General features: G+C 38.1%; 1 protein-coding gene and 1 long non-coding RNA gene across 6 annotated transcripts in view; both read right to left on the bottom strand.

The window, feature by feature from the left end:
• LOC123769236 (hrp65 protein) overlaps nt 1-22,000 on the bottom strand; it is a 119,961-nt gene that overhangs the window by 31,224 nt on the left and 66,737 nt on the right. The window lies entirely within an intron of this gene.
• LOC138355167 (uncharacterized) overlaps nt 16,156-22,000 on the bottom strand; it is a 5,882-nt gene continuing 37 nt past the window's right edge. The window contains exons 1-3 of the long non-coding RNA XR_011223890.1: nt 21,759-22,000; nt 19,152-19,229; nt 16,156-16,930 (exon numbers count right to left, since the gene is read on the bottom strand). The exon at nt 21,759-22,000 is cut by the window's right edge and continues 37 nt beyond it. This is a non-coding gene — a long non-coding RNA (uncharacterized lncRNA). The remainder of the gene's footprint in view (nt 16,931-19,151; nt 19,230-21,758) is intronic.

Here is a 22,000-nt window from a genome sequence, read left to right as displayed (position 1 = left end):
ATGAACATTGTCCTGGCAAATCATTAAATTATCAATATTTCTTACTTCTATAGCATACTTATTTATATACTGTTAAAAAAAAATAGTTTTAAAAGTATAGGTTAATCTTAATTATCTACAGGACAAATGTTTAATCATTAACTATCTTCTCAAGATCACACTCTTATATCAGAGGAATATAATACCACATGTCCCCGTTATGTAACCTTATTTAGTTTTGAACCCAATTTAAAATTACTTCTTTGTTTGAGGTTAACCACAGTACAGGTGAATCTGCTCGATACCCACTGGATGGGGTTCCGAGAGTTGTTCTACTCCAAGCCCGGCCAGAGGCCAGGTTTGACTTGCGAGAGTTTGGTCCACCAGGCTGTTACTTTGAGCGGCCCACAGGCCCACATACCCACCACAGCCCAGTTAGTCCGGCACATTTTTTTAGGCATGCTCATTTAACCCTCAAAATGCGGTAATCACCATACACTGATCCCCAGGGTAATGCGGCAGCCATTGTTCTCTTGAATCCGCGCAAGTGTCGTGCTTAAGTGGCATGAGAAAAAATATTTCTATAAAATCCATTTTTTATCCCATCAATTTTGGGATAGTTTCAAAGTATGTGCCATGAAAATCCCGTTCTCCCAAACAGGCGATGACAAGGCATTGCCCATTCTCTTTCAAGGGTGTCCTATCTCCAAAAATTCACTGTTTTGCGCTAACTGCTAGTGAACGACGTAGTTTTTTATTTGGTGCCAGTGTAACGCATCCTTGTGTGACATTTTATACTTATGTTCTTCTAGAACATTCTATTGCAATCACATTGCTACAAAAATGAAATACATATATCGAAAATTAAGGTCAGAACAGTGAAAAGAGTACACACTTTTCAATAGGTCTCGCCGATGTGCTGTCATGTGTGCAGTAACGGGTAACACTTCAACCACTTCCCACACTCTTGCAGGTTGGCCGCGGTCACGATTCTACATTTATATGCAAATGCCTACGTAGGGAAGTTTATTGCGATCTCAGTGATATAAAATTTAACGCTGTAGGACAAGTGTGGAATTGACAACCCTGAAAAGAGAAGAAACATTTCGTCGCTGTTTGGCACTCACGGCTAGTGATCAGTGAAGTTCTGTATTTGGTGCCGGTCAAACGCATCCTTGTATGAAATTTTATACTTATGTTCTTCTAGAACATTCTATTGCGAACATATTGCTCAAAAATGAAATACGTACATCAAAAATTAAGGTCAGAACAGTGAAAAGAGTACACACTTTTTAGTGTTGCTGCTCGATCGCCCGAAACGCCGTGCGCACTTGGGGGCAAGTTTTTTTTGTTTGCGGAGAGTGTGAAAGTGTTAAAATTCTGCTTTTGACAATGTTAACAAGAATTAACGAAATGCAATTTTGCAGCAAGCCAAATAAAACTGTAAAACAGAACTGAGAATTTTTTGTCTACCGTCTCAAAGTGAAGAAAAATGTAGGGAAAATGATAGATTTATGAGAATTATTGATTGTTCCTGGATGGGGTTCCGAGAGTTCTACTCCCCAAGTCCGGCCCGGGGCAAGGCTTGACTTAAATAATTAGCCATCTCACCTTTTTGGTCACATTCAATAATAAATAAACATGTAATTATAATTCTCTCTCTAACATTGAGTAAAATGTTTTATAATGCAGAGGAAATTTATGCCACAATTCTAAACTCAAATAGAAATTATGTTACGTGTGGCATTTTATCCTGCAGACACTCATTCTAGGAGTTGCCATTTAGAATATCTGGAACTACAAAATCTTAAGAAAATGTGGCATAGAGATCTTGTTGCTGGTGGCAGAGGGAGTACATCACATAGTACTATGCAAGATGCATTGTTTCTACCTGACAGTTTTTGGAAAGGAGTAATGTCAAAAATGCATATTGCTGAGGACTTATGGTGCAGGAGTGATGATATGGTGTGTTCTGCATCTTGACTTCCACTGGTTACTCTCCCTTATAAACTTTTGAAGGCAGAAAATCTATGATACCCATATATTCATTGGCATGTAAAAGGTGTTGTGTCAATTGTAAGGCTTAAGAGTGTATAGTGACATCTTTGAATGCAAGTGTCACAATATAGCAAATGCAACAACACTGCCCCTGACAGCAATACAGTACAGTAAGTACTGTATATGATTTGAGGATGAAATGGCAAGTAAATACAAGGAAGAAGCAAAAATAAAAAGTAAATAAATTGTTAAATGGAACCTCACCACATCACTTGTGGCCATTCACCCTCCCCCCCCAATCTCCACCTACTAACAAACATTATAGCTTCACCACAGCTATAAATTCACAAAAATTTAACTGTGCTTCCTGGTTACTAAATATTTGTTTGTGTATGTGCAAACATGTTAAGGTTGCACTGTTTACAGATTAAGGGCACTGGATCTTCTCTCTCCATACTTTACAATATTTCTTTTAATTGCCATTTAGAATATTAGCTACACTCTAACTTTATTTGAAAGAAATAGGTCACCAAGGCATTTTTATTTACAAGTTTGTTTATTTACATGAAAAATTAATATGCAACTTGTTGCAATAATGGAGTTGCCAGCTAGCTTGTACAACCATTAGTACTGTTGACCAAACCACACACTAGAAAATGAAGAGATGACGTTCTGGTCCATCCTGGACCATTATTAAGTCAAATGTGATGAGACGAGGGAGGCACGGGCATTTAGGCAAGAGAGGGTAGGGGAGGAGGAAATCTTAAGAGGAAGGTAAAAGCAAGGCAAAAGGTGCAGAAAGAATAGGTGTAATAAAGGAAAGGGGGGGAAATAATAGAAGAAAGAATGGGAATGTAAGAAAAAGAGAAAGAAAAACAAAAGGGAAGGGTAGGCTTATGTTAGGTCACATTTGTCAAATTTTAGAACATTTGAGTATGTACTGTGAAAGGGGAAGAGTTAACAGAAGCAGAGCCAGGACTACGATTCATGTTGGGTAGGTTATGAATCAGAGCAGATTCCACAAGATGTCGTCTGAAGAGTAGGGACAGGAAAGATTATTCTAGAAGACCAATCAATAAGCTGATAAGAATCCCCAACATGACAGAACAGAGCATTGTTTGTGTCTGCAGACTTAACACTTCTTTTGTGCTCCAAGTCGCATTTATTGTAAGGCCAGTTTCCCCAAAGTATTGGAGAGAACAAGATGAACATGAAATAAGACACCAGCAGCATTAGAAGCAGAAGTGTAAACAAGATTAGTACGAAGAGTGTTAAGTTTGTCGAAAGGCGAGCTTTATGTCCAGAGGACGAAGGGTATTAGAGTTTTGAGTTCAGATATGAAAGGAGAGCAAAGTACAATGCTAATAGTGTTCGAAGCAGGTATAGAAAATGTGCACACGCTAATTAGTAGATAGGTTGCCAGGCATCTACACATTTGTGACTTTAAACTTGTCACATTATGACAAGGCTGAAAATGAACATAGGTTAAATGTGATTTAATACACAATCCCCATACATGAAAAGGAGTGACAATGTTTTGCTCTGCATGGACCTTTATGTCCAGATCTTTTTTTTATCGATGTTTATTGGGTATTAACATTCAGCCACGTTATTGTGACATTCTCTGCATTCCCAGGCTATCATCTCTCCTTGTCCCACCTGGTGCACGCTCGCTCTCTTGATGTTCAAGTTGTGCATGTTTCTGCTTGAAGTTCTGGGTGTTAATGGCTTCAGTGATGACTTTTCAGGGCATTCCACTTGTTGACCACTCCAAAGAGGGGATAAAGTATTTTATTGCATTTCTAAGAACAGTATTTTCTACCTCTACTAATGTCCTTCAATTTCATAAATTATATCTACCATTAATGACAAGGTCATTGATGAGGGGAAAATAAAAAAAAATACAACAAGATTGAAAACACATTTTGGAACGGACTGGTTGGCACGTGAACCACTTTAGACCTGCTCAATAATGTGGTAATCCAGGGCACTGAGTGGATAGCGCTCTAGACTCATGGACCTAGGGACTGGGGTTCGGTCTCCTGGCACTACCAGTAAAACAAATGGGCAGTTTCCTTCTCCCTGATGCCCGTTACCTGGCAGTAAATAGGTACCCGAGAGTTAGACAGCTGCTGTGGGCCGCTTCCTAGAGGGGTGTGAGTGTGAAGAAAAAAAATAGTACGTAGTAACAGTTGAGAGGCGGGCCAAAAGAGCAGTGCTCAACCCCCACAAGCATAACTAGGTTAATACATAAAGTAACTACTGTATATACAAAAAAGTTTTTTTTTTTTTAACTTTGAAATTCATTTGAGTATCTTCTTGAGGTTATCTAGAGATGATTTCGGGGCTTTAGTGTCCCCACGGCCCGGTCCGCGACCAGCCCTTCACCTCCAGGAAGCAGCCTGTGACAGCTGACTAACACCCAGGTACCTATTTTACTGCTAGGTAACAGGGGCATAGGGTGAAAAACTCTGCCCATTGTTTCTCGCCGGTGCCCGGGATCGAACCCGGGACCACAGGATCACAGGTCCAGTATGCTGTCACTGGCCACCACCACAGTGGTCACAAGGCCACCACCACAGTGGTCTTACCTCTAAGAGAGCAAACTTCCAAGCACACCAGAGAAGGGAACTATCAGTGCAGGGGTAGTGCCAGGGAGCACACAGGAAAAGTAACCCTGGCACATGCAACCTGTGCAGTATAAGCCAGGTCCATGGAACACAACCATACTAAAAACTCATGAAGCCCAAATTAAATAAGGAACAATACCAAGCAAATGGCTCCATGCAGGACGAAGACCAAGGACTGCCGGCAATTAGAAGCAGCAGGACCTACACCGCTTACTGATGACACAAGAGCCCTTCAGCGAACCTCTACACACATTACCACGTCAGCATGGAAGGGTTGGAGGGAACCAATCCCCGACCCCAGCTGGTAGGAGGAGGAGGAGGAGGAGAGGGTGGGGGGATGGAGGGTGTTAAGTACTAACAAGCTTCTGCTAATTTAAAAAGATTTTATAATTTGTTTACATTATCAGAGATCCTTTGGCAGCCCTAAGGATTCAAGTGTCTGAACCCAGCAGTGGTTTTTCTTAGTTTGCTGACTTTTAGAGGCTTTTCCAGCGAGATTGCAGTGTCACCTGGTCTCTGTGCCTCTTGTGGGGTGGGAGGATAGATTCTAGCTCTGGTTCCTGGTAGACCAAAGAGCCAACAGACCACATCAAACCAAAGCAGATGTATTTGTCCCTTGCATTTGTGCTTGCTGGTTGTTGAAGAGATACACACTCTAGTTTGCTTTAAGGACTTTACTGAGTAAGGTAACTAAGAGCTGAAGTAATCACAGTAATTCTCAGTTTTAATTCCGAGACTATATTTCAAATTTTTGCTAACATATGTGGCTACCCCCCCCCCTCCTCATCCTGTACATGGAAATAACTATTTGAAACCATGAGGCATGGCACGAAGTACAATGTGGCAACATAAAAAATCAGAGGTGCAATAGGTATGTTAAGAGCCATTCTAAGAACATTAAGACAAAACTTATTAATATTAGGGAATTAAGTAATTATTAAAAGAAGGCACCAAGCTATGAAGGCTATCAAATGTGCAGAATAGTCATAGGGCGCTAAACATCACTAAGGATGCCTAAGGTTCCCTAAGAATATGGGAACAAACCCATAAGCCAAACAATATCAAGGTATCCAATTCACCAAAAATTCTATTGAGGGAAAAGTGACCACAAGAGACGGTCGGGAAGCAAAACACATTCGTCCTGGAAGCCAGGACATATAATTTAACAAGAATATGCACTACCATAAGAAGGACAATGCAGTTTGGACAATAAGGAGCAGGGCGGCGCTCCATTAAGTGCCAGTGAGTTAAACGTGTATGACCAATGCGTAACCTCACCAGAGCAGTTTCCCACTAACGGTGATGGTGGTAGGAGGAAGACCAAAGGAAGACCATAGGAAGGACACTACTCTTAAGAGCACACAGTTTCTTACCAATAACAGAAGCCCAACAACCCTGCCAATGGGCATACAGTCGAACATACAGAATAGCATCAAGTTGTGCCGAGAAGATGCTAGGCTCCGGAGGAAGGCGACACACACAGACGAGGTCAGGAAAAACAGTAACCGCTTACACCATCCGCAGACTTTGACCCATCGGTGGAGAAGGAAATGTAGCGGGAGTGTGAAGAAAAGTGTTCAAGGAAAAGGCATTTCAGAACTGGATGGCAGGAGGGGGGTGGGGGGAGATCCCCATACGGAAGATAGAGACGAGTGCAAAGTCTAAGGGATAAGATGAAAAGACGGGCTTACGATTGATGATGAGAACCCGAGCTAAGTCAAAAAGTGGGAATCTAGTTCAGTCGCGACCGCCACCGGATCCGTCACAATAGTACCACGGAGGTGAAGGGTTGTCTAGCGATCTGTAGCAAACTTACCCGCTATCTTGCAGATTTTTTCCAGATCTGGAGCAGAGGAGTAATGGATGTAATTGTCTGGACAAAATTTCCAACTCTCACGATTAGCTGTACGGATGGTCTTACGGGCCACCGCACTCGCCTTCTGAAATAAAATCAAAGAAGCGGCCGTCTGCCGGCTTTGTGTTTCTTCCAGTCTGAATTCCACCAGGGAACACACTTCCATGTGCTCCAGGAAGTAGAGCAAGGAATAGGTAAGCACTGAATATGGTGTCATGAAAAAGGCGGGGGGCTCGAAGGAGAGGCAGAGTGGAGAGGTCGGAGAGAGTAGCATGTAGGGTGAATAGGTTCTGGTCAGCCTTGGCAAACTGTCACCTAGGAAAGGAGAGGGGAGGGTGAAAAGAGAAAGGTGACATGGCTGGGGAAATGGTCACTTGTGGCGGGTTCTTGACCTCCCTGTGAAATCTAAATAAAGAAATGACGAGCAGAGAAAAATCAAGACAGGAAAGGGTGCAAGTGTGGGAGTCCCCATGAGTGGGTTCACCAGAATTCAGGAGAGAGGACAAATGGTTCAAGAAGGCAGCCCCAGGTGTTTGTCAGAGCATCACCAGAGAGGGTATGCCGAAAGTTGAAATCCCCCAACAAGAACACAGGTTCTGATAAGAAGTCCAACAGGTGCTTAAGCTCAGGATGAGAAAGTAGGACGTTTGGGGAGATAAATGGAACACCATATACCATTTACTCTCAAACATACGGGCTGCAGAACATTGAAAAGACGACTGAAAAAGTAGGGGGACGAAAGGAATATCAGTACAAATCAAGAAAGCACTAGTTATGGACCCCAGCAAAAGTGGGGAGGAGGGGAATAACCACGTAAGTGACCAGGACGACCCGACTTCACAACTCGAAGAGGCTGATGACGACTACGGTCAAGTAAACGTATTAACCTGGAAGACAGAATGGCTTTGGCCTTAAAGGATATGCTTAATATCCTCGTGGCAGCCTTTTAGGTCCCTAACACCAGTCACAACATGGTGCAGGAGGATAACAGTGCCAATACTGGAATGTAACCAGGCTTTTCGGAGATCCTAACAGGGGTCTCCCCAATGCTTCCTGAGGAGCAGCAGCGATACTTGTACCAGTATGGGGTGGGGTTAAAAGTAACAGGTATACACCGAATCAATGAGGTGTTTAGGGAGGAAGAAATCACTAGGACATGTAGAATCCAGATGGGTGAGATCAAGGTATTTAGTCCATGTAGCAGGACCAAAACAAGGCATGGAATGTATAAGCACTGGAAGGAATCATGAGTCTGGGGGAGGTGAGGGGAGGGGATTTGCCAAGTACACCCAGAGGGGGAGGGGGTGTAAAAGGCGCAGTTCTCACAATGAGAGGAGCCGCTCCAGGTGATCACTACTGGGGGTTTGGGGTTCAACCCTGCAACAGAGGTGGGAGGGGGAGCAGTGCGGGGTAGTCGGGAGAGTCAATGAAGTAGCTTGGTCTGGGCCCAATGTAGCTGGGGGCTACAGAGCCCAGTCTTCCATCACAGTCTAACTCGGGGGCCTGTTCCCCCACCCCATGAGCCTGGGTAAAAGAGGTGATTCAATTTCCATACAGCATTAATTATAAGTCTGTTCTAAAAGCCTGGGACCTGGAAGCAAGAAATGCCACCCACCTACCAGGACAGCCAGGAAGGTAAAGCATGGGCCAGTGCAGGAAGGGGTGCATCACCCCAAGCAGTGTTCCCCTTTGTTAACGGGTGTCCTCCTGTCTCGTCCATACTCCCACACTGGTGCAAAGACCAGATTTTCCCTTTTGCCCCCAGTCTGGATATCCAACCATCCACTTAGGACAGCCCCCCTCACAGGTGACCCCTCCAATGGGTAGTCCGTTGACTCCCAAGGACCCTGCGCGTTGGTACCCTTTTGCACGTACAATACCCAAAGATGGGCAGGAAAGGGGGTGAAGGCAACCCTCACCGGTCCCAGGGAGGTGTATGTGAGCCCCCTCACCACGACAAGGAGACACCATGGAGGGGGTTCTACAACTAAAAAGCATGATGAACCCCTGTATATACTGTATATGCTATGTATATTGTATGTAGTGTTAATGTTTTAATTGGATGCTTAATAGGGGCCAGGCACTTCTTAAAAGCAAAAAATCTTCATAATACATTTAACCCTCAGTATTGTTATTGCCATACAGAGTAATATGGAAATCTTATGTCGAGTTAAACCATTATTGTCTGGGTTTTATACCAATGATGGTAATATAGATATAATAGCTCAATATAGATGCAGACTTTATCTTGGCTCCCAAAAAATCTTGCTATCATATTATGATTGCCTTACTATGCAAATGACAATATTATCACTACTACTGTTGTACCAATGCAACAATCATGGTATAAAATTCCGTTCCACATGTATGAGAAAATCAACTGGAGCTCTGAGGCAACTCGAACCCGCGACAGACACACTCCCAGCTGCTGACACTAACCAATGGACCACCTTGACTTGGTAAAAGTTATTCAACTGGATTTCTAATGAAATCATAGCAAGTCTGGAGGCCAGTCCAAGTTTAACGTACTGTATAATCCCCAAGCACCTGGGTGTAGGCAACATAGTTTATCCACCGTACGCTCCAACTTCAGATACACAGAAAGCAGGCTAACAAGATGTGTATCAATGAGAAAATCAACTTGAAGGTCTGTGACGACTTGAACCCAGTACCAAGAGACTCCTAGCCACTGACACTGGGTTTTGTCAGCAGCTGGGAGTGTCACAAATTTGAATCACCTCGGAGCTCCAGTTGATTTTCTCATTGATATATATCATGTTAGTGTGATTTCTGTGTATATGACAATTCTGCTTTGTCGCATGGTTTTCATAAGTGTATGGTTGTACTGAAATGTACCATGTCAATCATTTGTACCTGGATGAGGTTCTGGGAGGAGTTGTTCTCCAAGCCCAGCCTAGCTTGACTTGTGACAGCCTTGTTCAACAGGCTGTTGCTTGGAGAGGCCTACAGGCCCACATTCACTACAGCCCAGTTGGTTCAGCACTTATTGCAGAAAAATGTAGTTTTAGTCTAGTTTTATTCTGGCAATGTTTCTTATACTTGTGGGATAGTGAACAACTGGAGACCTCTGATGTTGTGTTCTTTGATTGTTCCTACATTCACACAATGAACAAAATGTGTGTGAATGTATTGATAAGAACTAAGGAGACTACAGAAAGCCTTAGTCCATAAGATGCAGGAAATATTTACATACACTCAATCCATATTCATATATGGGTCTGTTTGCCCATAGTGGGGATACAAATAGAAGCTGCCTATTGGCCAGTAGGCCTTTTGCAGTCGCCTTAGTTCTAATTGATACAGTATATACATACATACATTCATTGTAGGTCTAAATACATTATCCATATAGTAAAGTGCTTTACTCAATAGTGTGTACATTACATAAACACAAATCTTGGTATTCATCACAAATACTAGAGTAAATGTGAAAACAGCTCATAGAAACGCTGTCATAAATGGGGTCCTCTACTACATATGTTGGTGTTGGGAAGACATGACGTCTAGCATCGGCAGATCCGGGGGAAAGGGTGGGGACGGGTAACAACATTTTACACCTCGCCTAACCAGTAAATGTGTAGATACTCTTATCTCGACTTTTATTTCAATTTTGCTTCCCAATTAAATCATTCTATAAAGAAAGTCGTTTAACAAATTTTGCAACTGAAAGGAATTTTGTAAATATTAAGTATTGTTTGCATAATGATGGTGGGATTAAGAGCTTTAAACCCTTGGTATGATAAGAACTATTTCACCCTGGCAATGTTCGTATGCAAATCTTTTAAGATATGAAAAAGCGAGATTTACCAAAAAAAAAGTGACTGATATCAATTCCTAAAATTCAGATAAAGCTGAATCCTATACACTACCTTGAATCCTAAAAGATAAGTAAACTAAAATTGGGTGACAAACTTTGTTTAACTTGCTTTCAATTAATATCTGAGCATAATTATACAAGGCTGTATAATAAATTAGGCACCATTTTATACACTGCAAGAGAAATAAAAGCGGATTTGTCATTGAGCTACATTGCTTAATTTTAAAAAGGCATATTACAACATGCCTCGTGTAAAACAAAATTACTGTAGAAGAAATATATGAATTTTGAGTATTAGAAGCACGCTAAGTTTTCTGTTGTACTACTATTGGCGACACCTAGGTGAACTACCCGGACGCTCGTTACAGGATCAGAAACATTTCCTTGGTATACTCAAAATTATTTTTAAAACGATTTAAAAATAAAACTTCTATGGCCTAATAAATCCTCTAAAAAAAAGTACTACTCCATCGTCACCTCTTTTACTGATAGAACATTTAAGACGCATCCTAAGTGACATGTTTTGTGTTACCTTAGAAACCATAACTTTTCTCTGGACTGCCAAATATGTTTTCATTAACCCTCAAACTGCGCATATCATATATAAATGATATCAGTGACAAAACCGAAACCGCACACATCATTTATATATGATTTCGTGTCCAGCGCTATAATTTAAACGCCCCGCCTGGGATAGGGGCAGCTATAGTACAGCCACGACCGATAGTTGCCAGATGCCACCTAGAAAAAAATCCAGGCCAACATTCTTGGGTGTTACAGCGTCAGTATTGAGCAAGCCACCAAGGCTGGCACATGCAGCACGAGCTCACAGCAACGCTGTTCAGCTTGTGACCACAGCATCGCCTACAAATACCATAATATAAATGATACTGCTATTATTTAGCAGTGATAGTATTACTGAAGCCCCCTGACTGTGATAAAACTGACCAGGATTCTGATAATAGCAGGATTGTGGTGATATTTAGCGCTGTGCTCCATGGAGGGAGGAGTAAGGCTGTGGGAGGGAGGGTTGTGGCGTCGTTTTCTGACTGTGTGGCCACCATTTATTGACTGCACTCACCATACCAGCTTAGTGGTTCGATATGGTGAACACAAATGTAGATACTTATATATAACGTGTGTATAGTGTGAGATAACAGCGAGAGTAGGAGGTTGGGAGCCGCCATTTTGGTGAGGGGAGGAGCGTCGTCTGCACGACTTGGCATGTTGTTTACTGATGGCCACTATGGTCTTTGGGCACCATACCAGCTTATTTGTTCAGGTATGGTGAATAAAACAGGTAGATACTTATATATAATGTGTGTATATAGCGTAATAACACCACAAACAATATTGTTGGAGGACAAATATTAGTGCGTCTGGCCTTGAGGGCGGCCGCCAATCAGCTGACTGTGTGAGTAGCTACGTCTTATGGCCTTTACTCACCATAAAAGCTTAGATGTACAGTTATGGTTAACAAAACATGTAAATACGTATATATAACATCTTTGTATAGTGAATAAATACAGAAAGAGTATTGTGGGAGGTGAATGAGGGTGAGTGAGGTGGTGTTGAGGGAGGGAGTGGCAGTGAGTGGCTCGCTGGTGTTTGGCGGTCACTCCTCGTTGCTTTTTGACTCAAGACCAACTTAGTAGTTCGTTATGGTGTACAAAACATGCAAATACTTATATATAACCTGTGTATATAGTGTAACAACAGCAAAACTATTTGTTTATTGTTTTATGAACATAATTGAATCACTAATATGCACACCATAATTTGAGTACAGCGATGGTTCACACATTTTATAATATAAATATACCACAATTCACTGTATGGAATAATATCACTGCAAAAAAAACTAAGAAAAAATCAGAGAAATTGAAATAATTAGGTAATATATTTGTGGCAACTGCCGTCTGACAGCTCGGGCGGAATAGACCTCGTCTGGCGAAGGCTCTGCCAACGCCCCTTTTTTGCCACACTTCCCTACCCTATTGCGGCTAAATATGCCACCTACGATTTTTTTGTCATTTTTTCCGTGATCAGGGAACAAAAATGAACACTTCTATAAGACGAAAGAATTTTTTGGATTTTTTTTTTTTTTGTTGCGCCTGTGGGTGTGAATTCCATTTGGGCCCCTAGCGGTTTGAGGGTTTTATGTCAGACAATAGAATAGATTAATACAGTAATTTGAAACTCAAATGCTTCCATAGCAAACTAATAATAAACTAATAAACACAAAAACTAAAACAAAAAACAAAAACTAAAACTGTAAACTAACTAATAAACTAATATTTAATAACTTTGTTTAAAATACTGCAGCTGAATAATTAACGTATGTTACTCGTTGGTTCCAATTAAATAAAATTTGAATGATAGCAACTATAATGATGCCACCATTTAAAACCTGCAACACAAACTGTTACAAATTGCATATTTATGCAGACAAACTCCTACTCCACTTTTCATTATTCTTAATTATTATCTTAGCTCCAGCCAAAACCCATTTTTCTAATAATTTCCACATTTTCCATTATCCATATTTGCATAACAGGATGCCGTTCACAATTTTTACCACCTGAAAGCATATTTAGTTGTAAGGCGTCTTGTTTACAAGCAGCTCAAACCCTGCCATACTACACTCCTGTATGCTGCATGTGACCATTGCAATAGACAATCTTGAGATTTCTTTGCTGCATTCTACCATACACCATCCACAAGTTTTCAAGGAATGGGTACAATTGCTCGTGGGGATGCAGTGTTGATCTTCAGTGTAATAGTGATTATTGTGGCATACGTGGTGGCAGCGATAGTGTCATCAGCGATGGTTGCGTAAGCCGAATGTAAGAATTAGAATGTCGACGAATGGCATTGTTTCACGTAGGAACAACCCCACAAAAAAAAAAATATTCACTAATAAAGTAAGACTTACAGAATGCTTTGAAAGAAGTTTCTACATCCTGTAATGTTTGATACCTCCTTTAAACCCTCTCACTATGATGATATAATTTTATGAGTAAATGAGGATTAAGCATTTTTTGGTCAAATCACAACATGAAAATACCCTCCTACATTTTATCAAGCCATAATTATTTTAAAATACAAATTCTAGCTTATTTTGCCTACATTGATTTGCAAATCATCTTTGCATTTTTTTTACATTTAATAAAAAACTATCAATTACAGTACAAATATAAGGACTCAAAGACCTATGCTAATTACACAGGAGTGATTGGCATTAATGCTTCTCTTATTGTTATCAAATGGTTGCACTTATCTGTTCTGAAAGTATGATATCTAAACATGTAGAAAATTCTTTCATTGCATTAAGACTTTTTAGTGAAACAAACATTTCCACCGATTGCAGTGAATGGGCTAATAGTGGTTTCCGTTTAGGCTTACTTGTGTACCTATAAATATGTTTAAGTTGAGAAGTGCTCAAAACTATGAATACTTGACTTACACATTAACCATTGTAGATTAGAAAAAAATTGTGATGAAATCCCTCCACCCTCTTTACATTCTTTCGCATTAACCCTTAAACATCTTGTCATTCTCAAATGATAGACCCACGGTGCTCCTGTCATTTAAGAGCCATTCCTTCTTAATATTCAAAGTTCCTAAATAATCCATGTTGTTGTCATTTTACACTAGGAACCTCTGGTAATTGTTTGCCATAATGGGAAAAAATCCTGAAAGCTTTAGCTACTTTCCTGGGATATTAAAAACATTGGCAGCATTTCAGGTGCATCAACCATTACCGACACCTATGCTTGGAAACATTGACGCAATACGAAATTCCAGAACTTGTGGGCCAGAAATATTTATTGCAAGTCCATTACAAAAAGTATTCTTGAAAATTTATTTTCAGTATATGACATTTCTTCACCTTGCTACTCCAACTAAAGTAATTGGAATTATTTTGTATGCTTCCCACTTCAGAAATAAATGTTTTCCAATGTAAGATTATTTTTTAATTAGTCCCCCTGAATTTAACATACAAATACACATCTGTATGTAACTAATCAAGCTATAGAGAAGCTAACTACCAATATAATACTGTACTTTTATCACCTATAGCTTCATTCTTCCGAATTAAAATATGATTAAAACATTCAGTGTTTACTAAATATTAGTATCAACCTTTCACTGTGTTGTCACCGTTTTCTCTCGCTGGGCTTATGCCTCTCCACGTTATGGGAGTAGGAAATAGGGCAAAAATAATATACTTGTGAAATTTTATCATAACTAATTTCTTTGCCTTTGGGGTAGGTGATATAACATTATATAATTCCCAAAAAACTTTTGTGAAGCTTTGCATTATATTTTCAACAGTTCTTAAAACCATTTTCATTAGAGAAAAATATATGATTTATATTCATGCACATTAGTTATTTAAATCAAAGCAGCAAGCCATACGAATGTGATTTAAACCTGGCGAATTCTCTCCAAGAATACTTTATTATACTGAATAGCTTTTTTTTTAGTATTAGCAGTAAAATTATCCGGCAGATGCGATAAAATACTTTTTTAAACTACATAGGAGATGGCATGTGAGGTTTCAATAAACCTAATATGCCAGTAGCCGACATACAGGTATCTTGCATTTAAAGGCCGTAATGGAAACGTTCCCACAGAAGTACACACAACCCTTGCTTAATTGAGCTCTTGGTAAGTCATATAATCATAAAATTGCAATAATGTTTGTTTTAAATGTAAAGAATTTCAGAACATCTGAATACAAAAGAAAAGTTTAATGCTCGATTTCTAAATCAAATATTGAAATTGCCACTCGTCTTATTGGAAATTCTCTTATTGGAAGTAGCTGGCACGACATGACCTTAAAACCCTTCGGCAATTTAACTGCCGCTTCATGTCTTGCACTTTAAGTGGCTGCAATAACAGAAACGAGGCCTTCTGAGGGCATAATTAGCACCAATGGGATATAAAAACTAATACCTATAAATAGTGTCAACTATTATTCAGTATTTAACACAAAAATCTGGCAAAATTTCATTCGGTGTCTTGAAAGCTGTCCAATATTTTCTAAGCAGAGCATGCCAAAAATATTACATTATTGAATAAACCCCCCCCCCCCCCAGAGATATGACTACTACATTCGGCTGCTCCCACTCACCACTAATGAATTCTTGGTTTAAGAGAAAAACAACAGTGTTTATATACTTTTGTATTTTGTAGATCAAAACTTTAAAAGGTTTTCCACAGATACCACAAGGCTTTGTCTCTCGTGTAAATCTTAACTATAAAATTATGTCAGTTTCGCCACTGTAAATATGATTGATTTTACATGCTACACGCAAATAAAATTTCCATTACGAACACTTACAAAACTTTTCTGTTGGAAATTATTAAAAAGCAGTGAGGAAACTGATATTGCAATGCATACACCATACTAGAAAGCCATTATGGAATATTCTTCATTCATATATTTAAATTTTCATAAAATTTAAACAACACCAATTTCACATCAATTTTTCACAGTAATTGCAGATCTCCATTTTCATATTCCTTTATTTTATTATGTATGCAACTATATTGTCAAACTCAATTTTACTTTAAAATAAACTATCCCATTTCCATCCCAATATATTCAGTGGGGCCTACAGTATTTTCACTAACCAATCAAGTCTTTAATCCCTTTAAGGTCATTAACTTCTATAATACCTACTTATATATTTCTTCAATGTTAGCTTACTAACAATACCATCCATGCTTTGTTATAGTAGTTTCAAGAAAACTTACTTATTCACAATCTTAATTGAGCTAAATAATTGTTTAAATAATTTCACCCATTTGACCCATAAGGAAATAGCTAATTACACATGTACCAATTACAAGGTTACATTTATTATTAAGATAAGACAAATAAAATATTCATACATGTTATGAAGAGATTAACTCAATCTTTGTACAATGACAAAAAAATTATTACTAGTGTATAAAATAAAACTTTAGATTTACCAAAATATTTAGTACCATGTGACATAAAACACTTGCACATAATGACTGACTTACTTACTACAGTATACTACTGGGTTGATATAATGCACCCCAATATGGAATATTTGTCACACTAATGAAAATCTACTCCCTAGGGTTTCTAGTGATACTATCCTGAAAAACTTTAATTTAACAGGTAATCAAAACTAGTCATCAGATACAAGAATGCAGTGACTTCACCTAGTCACACTGCTAAGCAAAGCTAGAGCTTTTGCACGACTCGCAATAAAACAATGGAGGGTATCCAAATATTTTCTTAAAAGAACACTTAATATATTTGGTGCATGTTCAATAACTGCAACATCGGGATTCTTTACTGCCCCATCCCCATAAAGCCAAACCAATCAATTATACAGGGAATCACGTATGAACTGAAAGGCTTATGGCAATCCACTGCAGCGAGGGCCAATAGTCAACATGAGCTCAAAGAACCAGCCCTATCATCCACATCTAGTAGCGAGCCCTCTTGGCTGGGCCGTAGTCATCATGGTCATTGCGTCCCCAGCGGCTGCGGCCAACATCGCGGCCTCTTTGGCCAGCGTAGTCAATTCCTTCCTGCTCAAAGTTACGCCCGCGGTTGAAGTTTTCCAGGAACGTGTTGGGGTCCTATGTGAGTGGGTTTAAAAAGATGCATCGAAATGAAGTTTGAAATGAAAATTTTATGCGAAATTCTGGTTTCTAAATAAATGGGTTAATGCCATCAATGGCAATTTTCAGTGTTCTGAAGACGAAAAAAAAAATGTGTAAGGTTTGATGGAAAAGAGTAAATTATTTCTTAATTTACCCTGCTGTGTATCAGAACCTTAATATCTGCCAAGTAGTGATAAGTTAATTTCTTAAATTTATTTTACTTCAAGCAAGAAGTACACATGAATGCCCCATGTAAAACAAAAATCAATACCATTAAATAAAATTATTTTTAACAGTTGAAACTTCATTACAGTAATAAGATTACTCTGTTTATCACCATGTACTTTCATTCTATAATAAATGTAAGAAGCGTCTTACACCTCGTAAGTATCAAAAGCAAACCGATCATCTCAAATATTGAAATGTTCAGTTCATTTTTTTTTTAATTCCTTAACGAACAATCTGACATTGCCAAAGGATAACGCCCTCGACACACAGTGTCCCCAATACAAGGATAAGCGAGTAATTACTGTCTCAAGGCAATTAAGTACTTTCTCATAGCTGGCTCTTTTCAATAGCTCTTCTCACAGTAGCACCACTTGGTGGCCTGCCACCTTCGAAACCTAAACAATAAGTTGCCTTATTTTCAAAAATTACATTCCCTTACTCGAGCCCTTCATAATTTTGCAGCCCCTTCGTAACTTCCCACTATACATACTTGCTGTGGCATTCAGTTCTACCAAAATGTTTTACTTCACGTGGTTAATATTCTCGCTTGGCTGCCAAACTCGTACACAAAAATTCCAAGGAATATTTGTTCCTTGAAGACCGTACCATTTAAAGGTATTCGAAATATGAGGAAATAATATATTGTACAGTAGTGTGGTGCGTTTCATACGGATCGACTTTCGATGAAAACCTAGTTAGCTTTCCATATTTTTTTTTGCCATTCGTTACGTTTATTAAAATTCTTGAGGGAAAGAACTGAATAAAACTGTCTACACACCTTTAAAGCTGGCCATGACCAGCTTTTAAGAATGCCATAAAAGGAATACTGGAACTGAATGTCATTCAGTCTCCTATTTTAAGTTTCAACTGTATAAAATAAAATTAAAAAAAATAAAAAACGTTTCCGTAAATTTTACGCAACTCGTTTAATACTGTACTGTATATGCCATCATAGAGAGGTCAATATACATTTATACTTTGCAGCACATTACACTGAATTATGCTGAAGATTAATATTTCAAAGATAACAGGGTGAAAATATGAGGAACAAGGAACACCAACACACGACAAATATACTCGTGTTAGCTGGTGCCACATTCACCATGATCACCAGTTCTTGTCCTTGCTTAAAGTAATTCAGATAATCACTAGTATTTTATGCTGAGGAATATACACATCCACCTAATGTATTTTAAAATCCGAAGATATTTGAGTCTGAAAAGAAAACATGTCTTACTTCCACAAGAGTTTCACAGAATGCTTCCAAAAATAACCATAACGAAAACATGCATTAGGATTAATAATAAGAAATGTAAATTATTTTAAGAATTAGAACAGCCTGACTGTCAGAGAGCAATACTAATGTTTCATAAGGTCATTCTCCAGCTTTTCTTACAATAAATATTTAAAAAAAAAAATGTTGGATTTCAATGAAGTGTTTATGTTGTGCCATGCTTAACACCAATACAAAAAAATTGACATTATTAAAGATTGCCCATTCCAAAAATATATATTTTTTCACGTACATTAAATTTAATTATCATATCCTACTACTTCGTCTAGTGGCTCACCTCGCCAATCTTCAGTGTTTTTTATACTTTTCAGATATAAAAGGAATATTTAGTCATGCATTTTTACCTGATCGATTATAAATTTTTGATGGGCAGGCAAGTAACAAGTGTACTATTGCCAAAAAATCTATTTGTTGAACACTTGAGGCACAAAGGCTTTATGTAAACAAAACTCAATGAGTACAATAATTTGAAAATGTCAAATTTTAAAATTTAACCTTTGGTAATAAAGAACAAATAAGAGATGGAGAACATCCAACAATTCCAAGTACATAATCTCTCCTACAAAGTTTATAGTCCCCCCAAAATAAATCCCTGATAGCTCTCTGCTGCGATGGGCGAATTATAAGAACCTCATAACAGTAAAAGATAAAATGTCTTAATAGCAGAATATTCACCTCCTTGCTGGTGTCCTCTGCCTCTTTCTCTTCCCCTCTCCCTGGGTTGCGTATGGAGGAACTAGCATGGTTGGTGGTCTGTTGAGGTCACCCCATACGGTGGGAAACAGCATCAGAAAGAAAGTCTGCTTTAGGAACAAGGATGTAACATGGCATGCACTCTAAAAACAAAACCAACTTATTACATTTTCTTTCTCTTGCCACCTTGCAATTTTCAACCTAAGAAGCTTACACCTTTAGAAAAGAATGTGCCTTCAAAAAATAAATGAAATTAAATAATTTGTACTGTACTTGTTTCGTGGTACACACACACAAACACACACACACACAGGTAAAATGTGGGGCTCAATTTTGAATACTTTATTTACTTCTGTATTCTGAACCAAGCTTCCCACTCAAACCTCAACAAAATCATAAATTCATATTTATAATCCAGAATATGCACAGTTCCATCCCCAAACACCTTATACAAAGGTCAACATGTATTTCCAAAATCCAATTAATTAAAACAGGTAGTTTGCCCGCATTATTGCTTTACATATTAAGCAAAATGCATTTTGTTTCATTTACAATCTTGGTTGACACATAGGTCACAGGAGCTATCACACTAACTTTGGTTATATACAGTGTACTGCCACACACCTCAGTATACATTACACCTGGAAGAGGATGAAGATAAATAACGATGCTTATCAAAAGTGATTAAGGCCGATATATAATACCTAGACTAAGCTTAATTCTAATCACTTTTTTTTATAATGGGTAGAAAGCAAAGAAACCACTATTAAACAAATGTTAGCATTAAGATTAATTCCAGATTAGGAACACTTCCCTAAACTAATGGAAAATTTAACGAATGAAAAAATGCATTTTACCTTAGAGAACAACTGTAGCAATGCCGACTGCCTGTGTTTATTTTTAATGTTTGCCTTTGGTCATGAGAAAAGGAAATTTTGTATGTTATGTGCCTTATTTCCTTCTGTTGAGGAAGCAATGCTGCCGACACGACAAATCAGTTTCCAGATGGATGAATTTTATTCAAATGGATGATGAATGAACTTGACTCGTTACTTCTATATGAGTAAAACGCTTAATATAATAGTAATTTTAACAATTAAGAGATTAGTATCGAGTTGATCGAATAAACCAATGTGGATAACATGGTAAAGGAACAACAAGCAACCAAGGTAAAAGTTTCCTTAGCTAGGTTTAAAATCCTATTACTATACTCCCAAGCTCTTCAAGCAGTCATCCTTCAAACTAAGGTTTGAAAAAAAATTACCAAAGCTGAGTAAATCTTCATATGTAGCAAATTAAAAAAAATTTACTTCAATGAACAAAAACATATCCCAGCAAATACAATTAAAGTACAGTATTAGGTTTATTATTGTATAAAGCAACTGCCATTCTCATTCAATATACAAAACAGTATATATCACAACTGATGCATGGGACATGAGTGGTGCCCAAACAGTAAGTTATAGTAATGTTTGCGATTTTTGTTATCTCCAATCCAATACCTTACTGAAGATTTTAAAAATTAACACACAATTCAGTACTGTGCAGTACATGTCATTGGTAGTTATGTCGAGATACCTTATTATACACTGCTTATTACAATAGAAGTCAAATGGTCCTAAACACCAAAATCTGATCAATATTTACTGGATTGATATTTAATGTTGATTTCAAAACTGCTCAGAGTTGTATCGTGTGTAGGGCTAACTAAATTTTAGCAATTCAGAAGTAAAAATATTTAAAAATTTTGAAACAATTATGTTACTATGGTACCAGTGAGAATCTCATGAATGGTACTGACAACAAAACAGATGGGATAAACTGATAAACAACTTAATAATTAAAAGCTAAAACAAATTCATTATCTTAAAGAAACAAACTACTCAATTTTACCTGCCAATTACCTCAGCGTTAAACTAAAGTTCACTCATTACATGTACAGACAAGAAACAAGCACAAAGTTGATCATCTCGCATACAAAATTAAAAACCTTTTTTTAAAAGTTCAAAGGTTGAAAATTGTGGCAAAACATTCTCAGCAGTATTAGTTACTAGAATGAAATGAATGACAAATTTGTAAATATTAAGGAGAACGTTTAACAGTAAAACCTGTAATAGCTGCCACTGTTTACAGGGAACTCAACAAGGCCTTCATTCCTATACTCCCATACACACACACGAGAATATATTCTCATACTACCCAATAACTGCAATAGCATACTGGTTTTACTATTAATCAAAAACTGGTAACTACAGAAAAAACTTTTCATTGCCATCATGATTTTCCTAGTGAACTTTTTGTAGCAAATCCCCTTACTAAGTGTTAAGGGCAGCTACTAAGTATATTTACAAGTTTTTATTTGCCCTTCATCTAATTACTACTCAGACCCTAAATGATTACCTTACTCATGTATCTGATTCTGATGCTGTTTTTTTTTTTTTTTTGGCTTGGCAGAGCTTCTAGTGACAACCATGAATTTGCCTATAAAGTATGAAGTATTTTCATTGCTATTCATATGAATCTGAGAAGTATGAAAATTATTCATGCGCATCAATTTAGGTTTTATATACAAAATTTAGTATTATTTACCACTTTGGAGTTCCGGGTAGTTTTCTGTTCGTCCGTCCCAGGGACCGTTTCCTTCAATTTCTATTGTATAACAATGAATTACAAAAATATATTTCACCTTTACTCTTTCCATAGAACAGTATATAAAATATATACAAATTTATTAAAAATATAAATTATATTATAACATATAATTTTGAGCTTACTACAATGCCATAGTGCTTCAATGAAAGTACAGAAAAGACAACACCTAGTATGTGTGC

Source organism: Procambarus clarkii, chromosome 66 (assembly GCF_040958095.1).
Source record: "Procambarus clarkii isolate CNS0578487 chromosome 66, FALCON_Pclarkii_2.0, whole genome shotgun sequence".
Lineage (NCBI taxonomy): Eukaryota > Metazoa > Arthropoda > Malacostraca > Decapoda > Cambaridae > Procambarus > Procambarus clarkii.
The sequence above is the reverse complement of the archived record's forward strand: the minus strand, read 5'-3'. Positions and strand labels throughout refer to the sequence as shown.